Here is a 6007-nt window from a genome sequence, read left to right as displayed (position 1 = left end):
AGTTCTTGTCGAGGCCGTGGTGAGGGCACGATTTTTGATAGCCCTTGTATCTTTTCCACGCTTCGTGCAAACTCTCCCCGTGATCTTGCTTGATTGAGTGAATACTGTTCAAGGCAGCTTGAGTGCGATGTGGGGAGAAGAAGCGTTGCATGAACTGGCTCTCTAGTTGGTTCCATGTATGAATGGAATCCGGTTCGAGTTCATAGAGCCAGTCGAGCGCTGCGTCGATCAACGTCCATGGGAAAGCGATAAGGCGGATTGCATCTTCGGTTACCTGATCAGCTCTCTTGATGGATCGGCACATCATCTTGAACCTCGTGAGGTGTGCATTGGGATCTTCATTTGGCCTACCCCGGAAGGCCATGGCGCTCAACATTTGGATAGTAGCGGGAGTGAGCTCGAATCTTGTCATGTCAACATCCGGCATCCATATACCAGACATGAGCTCAGTATGTTTTGGAGCATTGTACTACGCAAAGGTTTCTTCATTTACATGCGCATCTCCGGGTACGGGTACAACGTCGTGTTCTGCCATCCTCTCTCGATGTTGTTTTTGGTTTTGTTTAGCAGTTTTCTCGATTTTAGGGTCAAAAGGAACTAGATTTTCTGACCCAGCACTCCTTGTCATACACTGGAGAAATCCTGCATACAAAATGAATGGAACAACGACGAGAAAAGGGTGAAGAAGAAATTGAACAAAAGAAAGAGAGAAAAAGAAAAAAAATGACCTAAACCAAACAGTTTCCTAATCGTATCGCTAAAGCCGTTTTGCATCCCCGGCAACGGCGCCAAAAACTTGATGTCGATCTAGGGTGTGATCTAATCTCGTTTTATTTCCTAGATGCAACTACCGCAAGTGTACGGGTCGATCGTAGTATTCTAGGGTCGAACACAAGGACACGTGTGGTTTTTAGCGATAATTTCGGATTTTAATCGGGTTTGATCGACAACGATATTTTTGGATGGTGATGACGATGACTAAATATAAACGCAATTTAAAATAAATACAAATAACGGTTTTAACACAAATCAATTTAAAACATCCTAGGTGTCGGGATTTTTTCGGGTTATGCAAAAACTAATTCTAAGGATGTATCTATATGACTATGGTTACGGTTCGGAGAATTCAAGTTCAGTTTGACAGAGATTGGATCTCTCGAGTCTCACCTCATTTTTCGGGAGTTTAAATCTACCGACCTCTCGGTTCTAAATACTTTCACAAAGGTGCTACCACCGTTAAGGTTTGATGAATTAAAGAAAAAACTTGGATTAAATAAATAAATACATCAAGGGAAGTGATAGATTTTGATCCATAAAAATATAATAAAATAATTAGAACTAATAATAGTGTGTTGAGTGAGTGGAAATGTGTGGATGTAAGTGCGTGTGAGTGAATGTGAGTGGAGAGAAATGACTGAGAGTTAAAGTAAAATGTGTGGATTGTATGTATTTGCTATGAGTATAAATACGTGTGTGTCCGTGTTGACTAAAACACAACACCAAGAATCAAAATTAAAAAAAAAACATTCTCTTTCTTTCTATACAAATTCTCTCTGTTATTTTTCAAATATTTCTCTTTTTCTTTTTCCTTTTTGCACTATGATATTATTGGGAAAAATATAATAATAGGGAACTGAATAAATAGAATTTCAGTTTCCGTAAGACGATCCACTTCAAATAGTAGCACTGCATCGGCATAAGAGGATCACCAAAAGGAAAGCAACGTCATCTTATTAAAGCAACCAATTTTGTGGTCAAACTTCTAATAGATTTACCTTTAATATCCCAAATAATACCACATTGGGCACAATGGAGAATGGACCATGTCAAATGAAAAGCTGGATGGAAGCTGTTTCGAAATAAAATTGTCAACCATGGCAGAAAGCCCTCTACCTAGAGCTAACTGTACTTGGCTCTCAATAAAAAAACTGTACTTATAAATATACATTTAAAAAAATCAACTGTAACCGTTGTGTGAATTTATTTCTTCACCCATTGTGTAAATAAATATTTTATTTGATTGATTTCTTCGTAATTAAATTGTACTTTTTAAATGCTTCTCAAAACCCTTTTATATACTGTTACATCAAACAACTACATATAAAAATATTTTTTAGAATATAACGAAAACGAATATTAAACAATAAAAAAATTGTGTACAAAGAGATTTGGACTGAATATTTTATTTTATATGGACGGTGTAGTAATAAAGATGAAAACCCAATATTTTTGTTACTACAGTTTTTACATAATTTACATAAAAAAAATAGATGGACCACCATATAATCATATTCATAACATTATTTCAATATTTCTATATATATACACATATATAAAATAAGAAAAATAAATCTCGTAAAAAAATAATCAAAATATTATAAATTACATTGACCGACAAAAATTTTTAAATTTCATTATTAAATAAAATTATCAGCAAGAATTATATTTGATACACACTTAATTATATCTCCATCTGGACTCTGCAGTTATCAGCAAAAACATATAAACGAACTGTGTTAAAAAAAATAATAATAAAGGAGTAAACAAACATACAGTAAAAAAGAAGAACATCAAGAAAAGAAGAACCGTCATCTTGAACATCAAGAAAATTTGCATTTGGATACCTATAACCAACCTAGATCTTAATATAAATTATGTAGTGAGATTAATAAAAATAATTTTATAAATCTTTCCTACACATGAATCATACGACTATCACCTCGACTGTCAAGCGTGGATACCAACACGCCATGCAAAATGCAATCACGATGTGATTCATTCGTCGAAACAGTGATATATTGCTTATATGGATGGCCCAAAAGAGTGAGGATTCGACACATGTAACCAAACGCGTTGAAAAAGCACTCCACCTGGAGCAGCGGCGTTCTGCGACGACGTGGCTTTGGCTTGCTATAACTGCGGGAAGAGCATCTTGACAGTCGCTAAGCCATGATCTATTTTTTGCCATAGCGATCGTCTGACAACGAAAGCCACTGTTTCTTTTAATCACCCATCGAAGACTCTGTCAATTTACACATATCTATATACATGTCAAAGTGTCTTAGTTCATCTTATCTTTAGTTATGTTCGGTTAATACATTGAAGACCATTGAATCTGTTCATTAATCTCTATATAACTCTCATTTATTTTATGACCTTACGTATTGGAATATCAAAGATTTAATTTTAATAAACAATCACTATAAATAACACGTGTCGTACAATCATTGTATATATATAAACATGATGATACTCATTTGATTCTGATGAAAAGATTCGAACGTAATCTTTCATATTCTTAATAAAAAGACACGGTCATATATATTTTCAATAATTAATGCTACACATCTAAGAAATAATAAATGATATTCACTCATGGTTAATGCATGGAGAGTTAAAAAGTGAAGAATTAAACGAATTTGTAGTTTCTTAAATTGAAAAACGAATATGTAGTTTCTTGTATTTTAATTGAAAATTTATTATTTAATTAATTAAACAGATCAGAATATAAAAAAACCTTTGATATTCTCATCAGAGATACGTGTCATTCACCCGTTAAAGAAAACTGTACTTTTTTATATATATATGATGATGTTTTATGTTTCTGATGTGTTTTGTGAGTGTTTGATTTCTGGAAAATAACAAATTCCACCCCAAATATCTTTGATTTCAGTACTCAACATGCCTTATATCTTTCATTTCACCTCGTACTTCCAAAAATTAATACTCTTATAAATACGCCAGTTATTTAGAATGCTTATACAAAATAAAATTTTCAGCACAAGTGATATTTATACGAAAAAAAATTAATCTAAAAAATCATGTATCCTTTTGAAAAGTGTTGATATCTACGTGCATATATTGTATGAGATTCTATTTCCTAAAAAATTAGCAACACCTTTCCTTTTCTATATTTTTAATTTTACGAAAATGTCCATGAATAAGAGCAATTGTACATCCGTATGCAAAATTGATCTTCCATTACATTCGTTATAAGAAAAGAATATAAATATTCGTGTTCATGCGCTACAAGAGAGAGATGACCATTACGAATACGATTCTTGTTTTGATTATTATGCGATATTTTATTCTGTTATAATACAATTATATAAATTAAATGAATTAGAAAAATAAAACTATAACCAAACATGTTGATTTGATCCGGTATTAGAATATTTCGGTTCCGTTATAAACCAATAATAACAAGAAAAAAAAACAAATGCAAAACTGATATTGCAAAAATAATAACATGGAATAACAAATAAAAAACAATCTGTCTTTCTGTTTCAAATAAATAGAGATGCCATGAATGCATAATGATTTATATATATATATATATATAACACAACCGAACCGAACTTGACGGGTTGATCCACTCTCTCGACCGAACCAAAACAAAGGACTTACATTCATCCCATTCACCATACATTTTTCTGTGCCTCTACAAAAATTGTAACATATAAAAAGTCGACAGGATTTAGAAAACACGTACAATTGAATTACCATCAACAAAAAGTCACCTCTGAGTTTGATTGTTATGCGGCCGCATACCGTTGAGATCTTCTCATGATTTTCCGACAACTCAAGTCAGAGTTGAACCTAAAGCAGTAAAGAGCAGGTAGAGCGACACTGCCGTTTTTCGCCCAAACAGAGAAGTTTTGGCAAACGGCTGATGACGATAACTCGGAAAGTTCTGTTAGAAAGGAAGAGAAAAAACTATTGAATATACAGAAAACCCAAGTGTTAGATATTAATCCCTGTAACGCCCGAAACCCGCATCCCGCAATACGAGTTGCGTCACATGGACAAGTAAAATAAAATAACATTTCCAAAAATCCGCGGGAATTTAAAACTTTTCTTTTCAGAGTTTAGCGGAAGAAAAACACTCATGCATACATATACGGTACATTATTTCAGTTATAATTATACATAAACAGTGGTAGTATTACATTATCATAAACCGTAAAAGTCTACCACCGATATAACACAAACCGTTTCCCAAAAGCGTAAATGTACCATAGGAAATAATTATACATGATCAAACGATAAGCTGCCCAGGTCTCCGATGTCCGCTCATCGGCTACTGATGCTCACGACCTGAAACGTTGCGTAACAACGTCCTAAGCTAATTGCTTAGAGAGTGAACTCGGGCGTAACCCGGAGTTCCATTCTCATGGTGCCAGGGAAAGCACATACACACATATATATATATACTAGTATTCTAATAAACAGAAATTGAAAACAGGAAATCACTATAAGCATGCAGCAATCACAATCAAGTCCGTACGACAAGTCGCAGGACAGAGTCCGTCAAATCGTCTCTACGCGCACCATGCGTAGGTAATGTACTCCCCATGTGCATGGCACAACCACCTCTCTCCTCGGAATCCATCTACTCCGCAACCACTCGGAATCCGGCATAAGTATCTTTTTATTTTCTCCGCCCGAACACATCACCCCACCCTAGCATCGATGTCACCTCTCGATACTAGGCGTGTCACCCGACTCCGGCATTGATGTCACCTCTCAATACCGGAGCTCACCAGCCGCCGTCTACAACCGACGCCATCGACTATAACGAGAGAGCCCATCGCTGCAACTCTCCCTCGCCGACCATCCGCCGCGGAAATACTTGTCAGGTTCGGACCCGAACCTGGCAGAGTAAGTCTGTACCCCCTCATCGGGAGACCCCAATCTACCCGAATCTCAGGTATGTGTGATGCCCTCATCCTCGGGATACTCATATCCCGGGATCCGCTCCGTCGCTAGCGGAAACGTTGGCGCGGTTCCAAGAACCGTGTGTTCCTCGTCACGCAATAGTACCGACTACAATCGGCTATCCACGCAAGTCATCGGGGTGCCCATAACCGTCCTATCGTTCGGACGTTGGCGCGATTATATCATCGCTACATTCACAATCATATCCCATATTGGTGACATCCGACCCGGATCGGATGGCCCAATAATAGGACGCAATCTCGCAATCATCGTGCATTCATTCACAAAC

At 36.3% G+C, this 6007-nt stretch overlaps 1 long non-coding RNA gene across 2 annotated transcripts in view; it reads right to left on the bottom strand.

The window, feature by feature from the left end:
- Window positions 1-4386: 4386 nt before the first annotated feature.
- Window positions 4387-6007, bottom strand: part of LOC104814764 — a 3627-nt gene continuing 2006 nt past the window's right edge. Inside the window, exons 3-4 of one of the 2 annotated variants that reach the window (XR_771976.2) lie at window positions 5035-5097; window positions 4387-4693 (exon numbers count right to left, since the gene is read on the bottom strand). This is a non-coding gene — a long non-coding RNA (uncharacterized LOC104814764). Of the gene's footprint in view, window positions 4694-4874; window positions 5098-6007 lie in introns of those variants that run through there. The other variant, XR_771975.2, reaches the window with a different exon arrangement.

Source organism: Tarenaya hassleriana, unplaced genomic scaffold (assembly GCF_000463585.1).
Source record: "Tarenaya hassleriana unplaced genomic scaffold, ASM46358v1 Cleome217, whole genome shotgun sequence".
Lineage (NCBI taxonomy): Eukaryota > Viridiplantae > Streptophyta > Magnoliopsida > Brassicales > Cleomaceae > Tarenaya > Tarenaya hassleriana.
The sequence above is the reverse complement of the archived record's forward strand: the minus strand, read 5'-3'. Positions and strand labels throughout refer to the sequence as shown.